The sequence below is a fragment of the Arachis hypogaea genome, chromosome 7, assembly GCF_003086295.3.
Source record: "Arachis hypogaea cultivar Tifrunner chromosome 7, arahy.Tifrunner.gnm2.J5K5, whole genome shotgun sequence".
Lineage (NCBI taxonomy): Eukaryota > Viridiplantae > Streptophyta > Magnoliopsida > Fabales > Fabaceae > Arachis > Arachis hypogaea.
In genome coordinates, this window is record NC_092042.1 from 41,685,542 (window position 1) to 41,699,629 (window position 14,088).

Genomic DNA, 14,088 nt, shown 5'->3' on the forward strand with positions numbered 1-14,088 from the left:
GATGCAACAAAACTGCAAGTTTTATGGACTTCCATCTGAAGATCCTTATCAGTTTTTAACTGAGTTCTTGCAGATCTGTGAGACTGTAAAGACGAATGGAGTTGATCCTGAAGTCTACAGACTCATGCTTTTCCCTTTTGCTGTAAGAGACAGAGCTATAATATGGTTGGATTCACAACCTAAGGATAGCCTGGACTCCTGGGATAAGCTGGTCACTGCCTTCTTGGATAAATTCTTTCCTCCTCAAAAGCTGAGCAAGCTGAGAGTGGATGTTCAAACCTTCAAACAAAAAGATGGTGAATCCCTCTATGAAGCTTGGGAAAGATATAAGCAGTTGACCAAAAGATGTCCATCTGACATGTTTTCAGAATGGACCCTATTAGATATATTCTATTATGGTCTCTCTGAATTTTCGAAAATGTCATTGGACCATTCTGCAGGTGGATCTATTCACCTGAAGAAAACGCCTGAAGAGGCTCCAGAACTCATTGACATGGTTGCAAACAACCAATTCATGTATACCTCTGAGAGAAATTCCGTGAATAATGGGATACCTCAGAAGAAAGGAGTTCTTGAAATTGATGCTCTGAATGCTATATTGGCTCAGAACAAAATGTTGACTCAACAGGTCAACATAATCTCTCAAAATCTGAATAGATTGCAACATGCATCCAACAGTACTAGAGAGGTAGCTTCTGAAGAAGCTTATGATCCTGAGAACCCTGCCATGGCAGAGGTTAATTACATGGGTGAACCTTATGGAAACACCTATAACCCATCATGGAGAAATCATCCAAATTTCTCTTGGAAGGATCAACAAAAGCCTCAACAAGGCTTTAACAATGGTGGATGCAATAGGCTGAGCAATAGTAAGCCATATCCATCATCTTCTCAGCAACAGACAGAGAATTCAGAACAAAACACTTCTAATTTAGCCAATATTGTCTCTGATCTGTCAAAAGCCACTTTCAGTTTCATGAATGAAACAAGATCCTCCATTAGAAATTTGGAGGCACAAGTAGGCCAGCTGAGTAAGAAAGTCATTGAAACTCCTCCCAGTATTCTCCCAAGCAATACAGAAGAGAATCCAAAAGGAGAGTGCAAGGCCATTGATTTGATCAAAGTGGCCGAATGCACTAGGGAGGAGGAGGACGAAAATCCTAGTGAGGAAGACCTCCTGGGACGTCCTTCAAGCAAGAAGGAGTTTCCTATTAAGGATCCAGAGGAATCTGAGGCTCATCTAGAGACCATAGAGATTCCATTAAATCTCCTTCTGCCATTCATGAGCTCAGAAGACTATTCTTCCTCTGAAGAGGATGAAGATGTAACTGGAGAGCAAGTTGCTCAATATTTAGGAGCTATCATGAAGCTGAATGCCAAGCTGTTTGGTAATGAGACTTGGGAAAGTGAACCTCCCTTGCTCATTAGTGAACTAGATACTTGGATTCAGAAAACTCTACCTCAAAAGAAACAAGATCCTGGCAAGTTCTTAATACCTTGTACCATTGGCACCATGAGCTTTGAAAAAGCTCTATGTGATCTGGGGTCAGGGATAAATCTTATGCCACTCTCTGTAATGGAGAAGTTGGGGATCATTGAGGTACAACCTGCCTTGTTTTCATTGCAATTGGCAGACAAGTCCATGAGACAAGCTTATGGAATAGTAGAGGACGTGCTAGTAAAGGTTGAAGGCCTTTACATCCCTGCTGATTTCATAATCCTAGACACTAGGAAGGAAGATGATGAATGCATCATCCTAGGAAGACCTTTCCTAGCCACAGCAGGAGCTGTGATAGATGTCAACAGAGGAGAATTAGTCCTTCAATTGAATGGGGACTACCTTGTGTTTAAAGCACATGGCCATCCCTCTGTGACAAAAGAGAGTAAGCATGAAGAGCTACTCTCAGTTCAGAGTCAAGAAGAGCCCACACAGTCAAACTCTAAGTTCGGTGTTGTGAGGCCACAACCAAATTCTAAGTTTGGTGTTCAGACCCCATATCCAAACTCTAAGTTTGGTGTTGGGACTACACTAAAATTGACCTGATCACCTTGTGGCTCCATGAGAGCCACTGTCAAGCTATTGACATTAAAGAAGCGCTTGTTGGGAGGCAACCCAATTTTATTTATCTAATTTTATTTTATTTTGTTTCTTTGTTATTTTTGTGTTTTATTAGGTACATGATCATGAGGAGTCACGAAAAAAATCAAAAAAAATTAAAAACAGAGTCAAAAACAGAAGAAAAAAATTGTTCACCCTGGAGGTAGCGCAGACTGGCGTTCAACGCCAGTAAGATGCATCTGGCTGGCGTTCAACGCCAGAACAGAGCACCATTCTGGCGCTGAACGCTAGAAACAAGCAACATCCTGGCGCTGAACGCCAGGAATGTGCCTGGAGGAGACAAGCTGGCGTTAAACGCCAGCAACAAGCATGAAACTGGCGTTCAACGCCAGAAACATGCATTACATGGGCGTTGAACGCCCAGAATGTGCACCAATGGGCGTTTGAACGCCAGAATGATGCACGAAAGCATTTTACATGCCTATATGGTGAAGGAATGGTATTTCTTTTTCACCTCAGGATCTGTGGACCCCACAGGATCACCTCAGGATCTGTGGACCCCACAGGATCCCCACCTACCATATTCCCATTTTTTTTCTTTTAATCCTAATCACACTCTCCTAATCCAAATCTCATTTCACTCTTCCCCATATCACACTTCCCAAAAAAAAAACCTTCACCAATCACCTCAATTCCTCTTCCCAATTACCCCATTCACCATTCACATCAACCCACTCTTCCCCATAAACCCCACCTACCTTCATAAAATTCAAATTCACTTTCCCACCCATTCCTACCCAAAATGGCCGAATACCCACCCTCCCTCTCCCTATAAATACCCTTCCCTTCTACTTCATTTTTCACACAACACAACCCCTTCTTCTCCCACATAGCCGAACCTACTTCTCCCCCTTTCTCCCATATTCTCTTCTTCTTCTTCTTCTACTCTTCTTTTCTTTCTTGCTCGAGGGCGAGCAAAATTTTAAGTTTGGTGTGGTAAAAGCATAAGCTTTTTGTTTTTCCATTACCATCAATGGCACCTAAGGCCGGAGTATCCTCTAGAAAAGGGAAAGGGAAGACAAAAGCTTCCACCTCCGAGTCATGGGAGAAGGAGAGATTCATCTCCAAGAGCCATCAAGACCACTTCTATGATGTTGTGGCAAAGAAGAAGGTGATCCCCGAGGTCCCTTTCAAGCTCAAAAAGAATGAGTATCCGGAAATCCGACATGAAATCCAAAGAAGAGGTTGGGAAGTCCTAGCCAACCCCATGCAACAAGTCGGAATATTGATGGTTCAAGAGTTCTATGCCAATGCATGGATCACTAGGAACCATGATCAAAGTATGAACCCGAATCCAAAGAACTATCTCACAATGGTTCGGGGGAAATACTTAGATTTTAGTCCGGAAAATGTGAGGTTGGCGTTTCACTTGCCTATGATGCAAGGAGATGAATGTCCCTACACTAGAAGGGTCAACTTTAATCAAAGGTTGGACCAAGTCCTTATGGACATATGTGTGGAAGGAGCTCAGTGGAGAATAGACTCCAAAGGCAAGCCAGTTCAACTAAGAAGACTGGATCTCAAGCCTGTGGCTAGAGGATGGTTGGAGTTCATCCAAAGATCCATCATTCCTACTAGCAACCGATCTGAAGTTACTGTGGATCGGGCCATCATGATCCATAGCATCATGATTGGAGAGGAAGTAGAAGTTCATGAGGTCATCTCCAATGAACTCTACAAAATAGCCGACAAGTCCTCACCCATGGCACGGCTAGCCTTCCCCCACCTTATTTGCCATCTATGTTACTCAGCTGGAGTTATCATAGATGGAGATGTCTCCATTGAAGAAGACAAGCCCATCACCAAGAAAAGGATGGAGCAAACAAGAGAAGCTCCTCACGGCCCTCAAGAAGAACATGAGGAAGTTCATCATCAACAAATGCCTCAAGGAATGCACTTTCCTCCCAACAACTATTGGGAGCAACTCAATACCTCCTTAGAAGATTTGAGCCATAATGTTGAACAATTAAGGGTGGAACATCATGAACACTCCATCATTCTCCAAGAAATAAGAGAAGATCAAAGAGCAATGAGGGAGGAGCAACAAAGGCAAGGAAGGGACATAGAAGAGCTTAAGGACATTGTTGGTCCTTCAAGAAGAAGACGCCACTAAAGGTGGATTCATTCCTTGTTCTTTATTTCTTTCTATTTTCGGTTTTTAATGTTGTGTTTATCTATGTTTTGTGTCTTTATTTCATGATCATTAGTATGTAACCATGCCTTAAAGCTATGAATAAAATCCATTAGTCTTTCACCTCTCTTAAATGAAAAATGTTTTAATTCAAAAGAACAAGAAGTACATGAATTTCGAATTTATCCTTGAATTTAATTTAATTATATTGATGTGGTGACAATTGTTTTCTGAATGAATGCTTGAACAGTGCATATTTTTGATCTTGTTGTTTATAAGTGTTAAAATTGTTGGCTCTTGAAAGAATGATGAACAAAGAGAAATGTTATTGATGATTTGAAAAAACTCATGAAATTGATTCTTGAAGCAAGAGAAAGTAGTGAAAAAGAAAGCTTGCGAAAAAAAAATAATGGCGAAAAAATTAGAAAGAAAAAAAAGAAGGAGCAAAAGAAAAAGCCAATAGCCCTTAAAACCAAAAGGCAAGGGTAAAAAGGATCCAAGGCTTTGAGCATCAATGGATAGGAGGGCCCAAGGAAATTAAATCCAGGCCTAAGCGGCTAAATCAAGCTGTCCCTAACCATGTGCTTGTGTCATGAAGGTCCAAGTGAAAAGCTTGAGACTGAGTGGTTAAAGTCGTGATCCAAAGCAAAAGAGTGTGCTTAAGAGCTCTGGACACCACTAACTGGGGACTCTAGCAAAGCTGAGTCACAATCTGAAAAGGTTCACCCAGTCATGTGTCTGTGGCATTTGTGTATCCGGTGGTAATACTGGAAAACAAAGTGCTTAGGGCCACAGCCAAGACTCATAAGTAGCTGTGTTCAAGAATCAACATGCTTAACTAGGAAAGTCAATAACACTATCCAAAATTCTGAGTTCCCAGAGACGCCAATCACTCTGAACTTCAAAGGAAAAAGCGAGATGCCAAAACTATTCAGAAGCAAAAAGATACAAGTCCCGCTCATCTAATTAAATTAATATTCATTGATATTTTAGAATTTATAGTATGTTCTCTTCTTTTATCCTATTTGATTTTCAGTTGCTTGGGGACAAGCAACAATTTAAGTTTGGTGTTGTGATGAGCAGATAATTTATACGCTTTTTGGCATTGTTTTTATATAGTTTTTAGTAAGTTTGAGCTACTTTTAGGGATGTTTTCATTAGTTTTTATGATAAATTCACATTTCTGGACTTTACTATGAGTTTGTGTGTTTTTCTGTGATTTCAGGTAATTTCTGGCTGAAATTGAGGGACTTGAGCAAAACTCTGAAAAAGGCTAACAAAAAGGACTGCTGATGCTGTTGGAATCTGACCTCCCTGCACTCGAAATGGATTTTCTGGAGCTACAGAACTCCAATTGGCGCGCTCTCAACGGCGTTGGAAAGTAGACATCCAGAGCTTTCCAGAAATATATAATAGTCCATACTTTATTCGAAGAATGACGACGTAACTTGGCGTTGAACGCCAAGTTCATGCTGCTGTCTGGAGTTAAACGCCAGAAAAACGTCATGATCCGGAGTTGAACGCCCAAAACACGTCATAACTCGGAGTTCAACTCCAAGAGAAGCCTTAGCTCGTGGATTAATCAAGCTCAGCCCAAGCATACACCAAGTGGGCCCCGGAAGTGGATTTATGCATCAATTACTTACTCATGTAAACCCTAGGAGCTAGTTTATTATAAATAGAACATTTATCTTTTGACGACGTTTCATCTTTTGATCACTTTAGATCTTAGGATCAGATCTTTGAACGCATAGTTCTTAGACCATGGGGGCTGGCCATTCGGCCATGCCTGAACCTTTTGCTTGTGTATTTTCAACGGTGGAGTTTTTGCACACCATAGATTAAGGGTGTAGAGCTCTGCTATACCTCAAGTATTAATGCAATTCTATTCTCTTTTATTCAAATCTCTCTTATTCTTATTCCAAGATATTCATTCGTACCCAAGAACATGATGAATGTGATGATAAGTAACCCTCATTATCATTCTCACTTATGAACGCACGTGATTGACAACCACTTCCGTTCTACATGCAACCGAGCTTGAATGTGTATCTCTTAGATTCCCCAACAGAATCTTCGTGGTATAAGCTAGATAGATGGCGGCATTTATGAGGATCCGGAAAGTCTCACCTTGTCTGTGGTATTCCGAGTAGGATCCTGGGAATCCGGAAAGTCTAACCTTGTCTGTGGTATTCCGAGTAGGATTCCGGTAATGAATGACTGTGACGTGCTTCAAACTTGCAAGTGCTGGGCGTTAGTGACAGACGCAAAAGAATCAAGGGGTTCTATTCCAGTAGGCGCAGGAACCAACCAGTGATTAGCCGTGCTGTGACAGAGCGCGTGAGCGTAGTTTTCACTGCGAGGATGGGATGTAGCCATCAACCACGGGTGATGCCTCCAGACGATTAGCCATGCGAGTGACAGCCGCATAGGATCATTTTTCCGAGAGGATTGAAAGTAGCCACCGCTGATGGTGAACCCCTATACACAGCTTGCCATGGAAAGGAGTAAGAAGGATTGAGTTGAAGCAGGAGAATAGCAGGCGTCCTTGAGCATACAGCATCTCCATTCGCTTATCTGAAATTCCCACCAATGAATCTACATAAGTACTCTATCTCTTTTATTTTCTATATTTCTTATTTCTATTTTCGAAACCCATAAACCAATTTAATCTGCCTAACTGAGATTTACAAGGTGACCATAGCTTGCTTCATACCAACAATCTCTGTGGGATCGACCCTTACTCACGTAAGGTTTATTACTTGGACGACCCAGTACACTTGCTGGTTAGTTGAACGGAGTTGTGAGCTTCTCTAACAGTGCCTGAAACTCTTTTATCACAATTTCGTCCACCACTTGCCATAAACCAGCTGGTATGGTGACATGCCAATGGGGGTCTTGAAAGCTGTCCTGTAAGCCCAAAGGGCATCGTCAAGCTTTCTCGCCCTGTCTTTCCTAGAGGTACCTACTGTCCTTTCTTGGATTCTTTTGAGCTCCCTGTTGGAAACTTCGGCTTGTCCATTCGTTTATGGGTGATATGGATTTGCCACTCTGTGGTGAATACCATAACGCTTCAGGATGGAGTCTAGTTGTTTGTTAGAAAAATGACTGCCTCCATCACTAATCAGGGTCCTTGGGACACCGAATCTACTGAAAATATGTTTCTGGAGGAATTTCATTACTACCCAGGTGTCATTAGTGGGTGATGCGATTGCCTCAACCCATTTAGACACATGATCCACGACTATAAGGATGTAGGTGTTTGAAAAAGAGGGCGGAAATGGCCCCATGAATTCTATGCCCTAGACATCAAACACCTTGATCTCTAAGATCTGTTGTTGAGGCATATTGTGGTTGTGAGGAAGATTTCCAGCTCTCTAGAAACTATCACAGTTGCGGACAAAATCTCGTGTGTCCTTGAAAAGTGTTGGCCAATAGAAGCCGCTCTGTAGGACCTTGGTTGCTGTACGCTCACTCCAAAATGTCCTCCATAATCCGAACCATGGCAATGCCATATGATTTGTTACATTTCTTCCTCAGAGACGCAACGCTGGACTATACTGTCTGGACACCTTTTAAAGAGGCATGGTTCATCCCATAAGTAGTATTTAGCATCATGAATAAGTTTTCGAATTTGTTGTCTACTGTATTATGGGGGAATGAACCTTATTGCTTTGTAATTTGCAATGTCTGCAAACCATGGAGCCTCTCATATTGCAAAGAGTTGTTCGTAAGAAAAGGTTTCAGAGATCTCTTTAGTGGGATGAGGTGTCCCTACTACAGGTTCAATCCAGGACAAGTGGTCAGCCACTTGATTTTCGGATCCTTTCCTATCCATGATCTTAATATCAAATTCTTGTAGGAGTAATACCCATCTTATCAATCTGGGTTTAGAATCCTGCTTGGAAAGTGTAACACCCTAATTAGCCTAAGCTTTACCTCATGTCATAAAGCAAAGGTTAATCAAATGTTACGACAGTTCTAAGCTCATACATATAATATATAGAAAAAATCAATATAATCAAGAAGCTCGATGAAAGACATGACTCAAAAATAGGATTTGAAAAGCGCAAAATGTACTAATGAAGCTACTAACTTAAAGCATAAGATAAAGATATAATATAACAAAAGGTAATAGTATAATAATGTAGGAATCTAGCCACGGCTCGCGGACTTTAAGCCAGCTAGCCATATATACAGACAAAACAAAAACCAGACAGTTTAAAACAGTTTATACAAGTTTTTCTCTCTCAATACAAGCCTCTAGGCAAAAGCAAAGATACAAAAGTGAAAGATATATAAACAAAATAAATCAAAAAGACTCCAAGAGTAACAGGATCCTCCGCTTCTGTCACCATCCAAGCAACTCACCAAGGTAGGTTGTAACCTGCATCTGAAAAACAACAACAGAAATATGGTATGAGAACTGGAGGTTCTTAGCATGGTAACAGTGCCTAATGATGTAGGATATAAGACCCCGGGATGCCAAAAGCAATCCTAGACTTCATATCCATCACAAGATTCAATCTTAAGGCATACTAAAACAGTAAAGCATATATATATAAAACCATGATATAATAAGAGGGTAATCTATCTTAAGGGATTCTCTAGCCTAACAGTTCTCCGCTGTCCCACAGCCTTCACCAACCTATCCTCCATGCGATCCCATCGCCACCGCCTTACGAACATTCTCAATTCCAGTAGATAGCACAATTAATTTCAATGCAAGTAAAACACAAGTATTGGCATGTAAGGCAAGTAATTCAACTAGCAATTAGGCATGTTATGCAATTAGGCAAGCAATTACAAGTCGACAAAGCAAACAAATAGGTAGATGATGTACATGATGAATGCCTATCCTACTGGCTGTGATATCACATTGTCGGTTCAACTGCCAACCCGACACACCTCCATGGAGATGTCACCCTTCGGAATCATCATTGGGAACCCCCGAGATATGGTGCTCGGATCACGGTCCAGGATTTTGTGCCTGCACATTCTATTGATCCGAAGGGATGCGAGCGGGATACTCTTGCCTCAGACCTCACATCTCAACATAACCGGGATTAACCACCGTCCTTACGCCGCCGCCGCTACCTCGACAGGCGGGATTAACCACCGTCCATGCCGGGCGCATAGCGTCTCATAATCTCAATATAGAATAGTAGTTCAGTGGTTTTTCAGAAAACATTTTCAATACATCAATGGGTCATCATTGCACATTCGAGTCCTCGACTCATCTCAACCACTGTCACATCAACATTTCCATTCCGAGTCCTCAACTCGTCTCAACTACTGTTAGTTCACATTTCAGTTCTGAACTCAATAGTTCATCAGTTCTCATTTTATATACCAATCTACCTTCACACGCCATCAAACCATCCTCAGTACACCTGAAACCTAAACCTCCATTTTCTAATTTTTCATAATAATATCAAATAAAACTCTTAGGTTCCTTCCCATGTTCTCATACCCAAAATTAAGCCCAAGAGCCTTAAAATAGTGTCACTGATGAGTGGATAATTTATACGTTTTTTTGCATTGTTTATAGGTAGTTTTTAGTATGTTTTAGTTACTTTTTAGTATATTATTATTAGTTTTTATGCAAAAATCACATTTCTGGACTTTACTATGAGTTTGTGTGTTTTTCTATGATTTCAGGTATTTTCTGGCTGAAATTGAGGGACTTGAGCAAAAATCTGATTCAGAGGCTGAGAAAGGACTGTAGATGCTATTGGATTCTGACCTCCCTGTACTCTAAGTGGAATTTCTGGAGCTACAGAAGCCCAATTGGCGTGCTCTCAATTGCGTTGGAAAGTAGACATCTTGGAATTTCTAGAAATATATAATAGTCTATACTTTGCCTGAGATTTGATGGCCCAACGTGGCATTCAAACGACACCCAAAGACTCTTTTCTGGCATAAAACGCCAGAACTGGCACCAGAACTGGAGTTAAACGCCAAACTGGCACCAAAGCTGGTGTTTAACTCCAAGGATGGCCTATGCACTGAAAGCTTCAAGGCTCAGCCCAAAAACACACCATGTGGGCCCCAGAAGTGGATTTCTGCACTATCTACTCATCTTCTGTAAACCTAGTTTACTAGTTTAGTGTAAATAGCACTTTGTACTATTGTATTCACATCTTTGGACCACTTTTCGATCCTTTGATCAAGTCTTTTTACCTTTTGGGAGTTCGTCGAACCCTTTTTGGAGGCTGGCCATTCAGCCATACCTAGACCTTTTGTTCTTATGTATTTTCAATGGTGGAGTTTCTACACCTCATAGATTAAGGTGAGGAGCTCTACTATTCCTCGAGTATTAATGCAAGTATTATTATTTTTCTATTCAATTCACGCCTACTTCTCCTCCAAGATATACTCTTGTACTTAATTCAGTTAAGTTAGACTGTAGGGATGACCAATTACAATCACTTAATCTTTGTTACTCGCTTAGCCAAGATCTGCGTGCCTGACAACCACAAAGTGGTCTACATGATGTTCAACGAATCATTGGAAGACAGCTGGAGTATATTCTCTTTGGTCTCTGACCCACGGATCTGAATCACCTCTGCTGACAACAGAGCATTCGAATCCGTGACGTTAGAACCTTCGTGGTATAACCTAGAACCAATTGGCAACATTCTTGAGATCCGAAAAGTCTAAACCTTGTCTGTGGTATTCCGAGTAGGATCTGGGATGGGATCATTGTGACAAGCTTCAAACTCGTGACTGTTGGATGCAGTGACAGTGTGCAAAAGAATAAATGTATTCTATTCCGACACGATCGAGAACCGACAGCTGATTAGCCATACGGGAAACCGTATAGGACATGTTTTCACTGAGAGGATGGATGGTAGCCATTGACAACGGTGATCCACTAACATACAGCTTGCCATGGAAGGGAGTACGCATGATTAGATGAGAACAGTAGGAAAGCAGAGGTTCAGAGGCAACAAAGCATCTCCAAACGCTTATATGAAATTCTCACCAAGGAACTACATAAGTGACTTTATTTTATTTTCTGTTTTATTGTTCTTTTAATTATCAACACCTCATAACCATTTGAATCTGCCTGACTGAGATTTACAAGATGACCATAGCTTGCTTCAAGCCGTCAATCTCTGTGGGATCGACCCTTAATCACGTAAGGTATTACTTGGACGATCCAGTGCACTTGCTGGTCAGCTATGTGGAGTTGTGAAAAGTGTAAATCATGATTTTGCATACCAGTCACAGAAGCTTACAATCTTGTTGGGAAGGTGAAATCGTTGAAGACAAAATTTAAATTTGAGAAATGGGGCGTGTGCCTACGCACAGGGGTGTGCGTGCGCACGACCAGATGAAGTTTTAAAACGTGTGCGTACGCATAGAGGTGTGGGTACGCACATGTACCAATTTTTGCAATTCTGTTCGCTCGCACAAGGCGTGCTAGCGCCCACTACAGATTGCCCTTCCAAACGTGTGTGTGCACACAGGGCTGCGCATGCGCACAGGTTGTAAACGTTCATTAGGTATGTGCATGCACAATCTGTGCTAGCACTCTAAACAGATTCCCTGCCTCTGCGTGTGCGTGCGTACAAGTTGAAAATTTCGCAGGGATGTGCATGCGCACATACCAGAAATCACAAAGTTCTGCAACTTTGCAGAATTTTATATTTTGACACCAATCTTTGAATGATCATAACTTCCTTTACAAAAATCCAAATTTTACAAACTTTATATCAATTTGAAGAGTTTTCAATAAACTTTAATTCTAAACTAATTTCAAAAAATTTTGAAAACCAAGACAAAAGTTTTGATCATACAAAATTCATCAAAATTCCTTTTTTACTAAATGTTCACAAGTTACCAATTTCTCAATTTTTACAACTTAAACCAACCAAAACCAAATAAAACCTTTCCAAACTCCATTTTTCATTAAAATATACCCTTTATAACATATTGCATGATTTAAAAAATCTTTCCATCACATTTCACTATTCCCAACCATCAACATCAAATGTGTAATACCATAATCAATCCACATTCAACTTTTCCAACCACATTATTATCTCATCAACCTCAATACCACATATATCATACCAAACCACTTCTCAACTTCACACAATCATTCATCATCATCATATCATAATCAATCATCATAATCAAACTCAAAAATCATAAATTCATCACAAATCATCATACATCATCATTCAATAACCCAACAACCATTTTAATTCAAACCTATCCTATGGGTTACTAGCCTAAGTGCCCATGAATATTATATACTATATAGAGGAAATTGAAATCTTACCTTAGCCGATTCTCAATATGCTAAAAACCCAAAATTGAGCACAATCTATGCTTTCAACCACAAGCAAGCCTCCAATTCCACTCCAATAAGCACCAACAAGTTCCAATAGCTTCCAAACTCACAATGATCAAGCTATATACACACAATTCATCACTAATCAAACTAGGGCTCAACATAATTGAAATTTTACAAGGGTTCAAGAGCAACTCACCTTACCCAACAGTTTTGCATGTCAAATCCAATGCTAAGCAAGGATTAGAGTGTACCTAAACATCCAAAATCATAAAATTCCACTTAATCAAAAGCCCTAAATTTTCAAAATTTTGAAGAGAAGAACTGAAGATTTCATGGTTAGCTCACCAGTTTCTTGGGTGGGTTTTGTAGAGATATTTGCAAAGAATGTGTGGCCGCAAATGGTGTGGCGATCGGAGCTCCATAGCTCAAGATATGAGCTTGTGAAGGTGGTAATGAATAGTAACCATGGGGTTTCTCTTCTTCCCCTTTTTCTCAGCTGGTGTATGTGTTGTGTTTGTGTGTTGTTGCTAAAATGGGTCATTAATGAGGGTCTATATATGTTGGGCTTGGGCCCAACTTGGGTCCGGTCCAACCTGTTAGCGTTTTTAGCCTACTTGGCCCAACTTCGGCCCAAACCTTTAAAATTAATGTCCAGTTTTTTACTTCTAATATTTTTCTAAGGTTTTTTACTGTTTTCACTTTTTCTCACGCAGTACCGGGCAGACTTGAACTGGTTCAACTGCCGGTTTGTGGTTTTTCACATAAAATACATTTTCTGACTCAGAAAAACCTACTGAGTCCAGAAATCATATTTAAATCCTCAAATTCTCAGTCTAAAATTTTGGAACCTAATTTAGAAAATATTAAATAATTAATTAAATGATTAATTAAGCTTGGTTCTTACAGAAAGGATGTATTTAAGAGCAGCATAGTCAGTGTAGATAATGACTTTGGATCCTACCAAATAGGATCGGAACTTGTTAATGGCATAGATCACTGCAAGTAACTCCTTTTTATGGTGGTGTAGTTTTTCTGTGCATCATTTAGGACACAACTAGCGTAATAAATGACATGCAAGAGCTTATCGTGTCTCTGTCCCAGAACTACACCAATTGCATGATCATTGGCATCACACATCAGTTCAAAAGGTAGGTCCCAGTTGGGTGCAGATATGACAACTGCAGAGATAAGCTTTTCTTTCAGAGTTTTGAAGGCATGTAGAGAATCCTCACCAAAAATAAAGGGAGTGTCAGTGGCTAGGAGGTTGCACAGGGGTTTTGCAATTTTGGAGAAGTCTTTAATGAATCTCCTGTAAATCCCTGCATGTCCTAGGAAACTTCTGATTGCCTTGACATTGGCTGGTGGTGGTAATCGTTCAATGACTTCCACCTTGGCCTGATCGACCTCTATTCCCTTGTTTGAAATTTGATGGCCAAGAACAATGCCCTTAGTTACCATGAAATGGCATTTTTCCCAGTTTAAAACTAAGGTAGTTTCTTGGCATCATTTCAGAACTAGGGCCAGGTGATT

General features: G+C 40.5%; 1 non-coding gene across 1 annotated transcript; it reads right to left on the bottom strand.

Moving 5' to 3' along the window:
- Nucleotides 1–256: 256 nt before the first annotated feature.
- Nucleotides 257–360, bottom strand: LOC112704816 (small nucleolar RNA R71). Its single transcript, XR_003155422.1, has one exon. It is a non-coding gene; the product is annotated as a small nucleolar RNA R71 (small nucleolar RNA).
- Nucleotides 361–14,088: the final 13,728 nt, after the last annotated feature.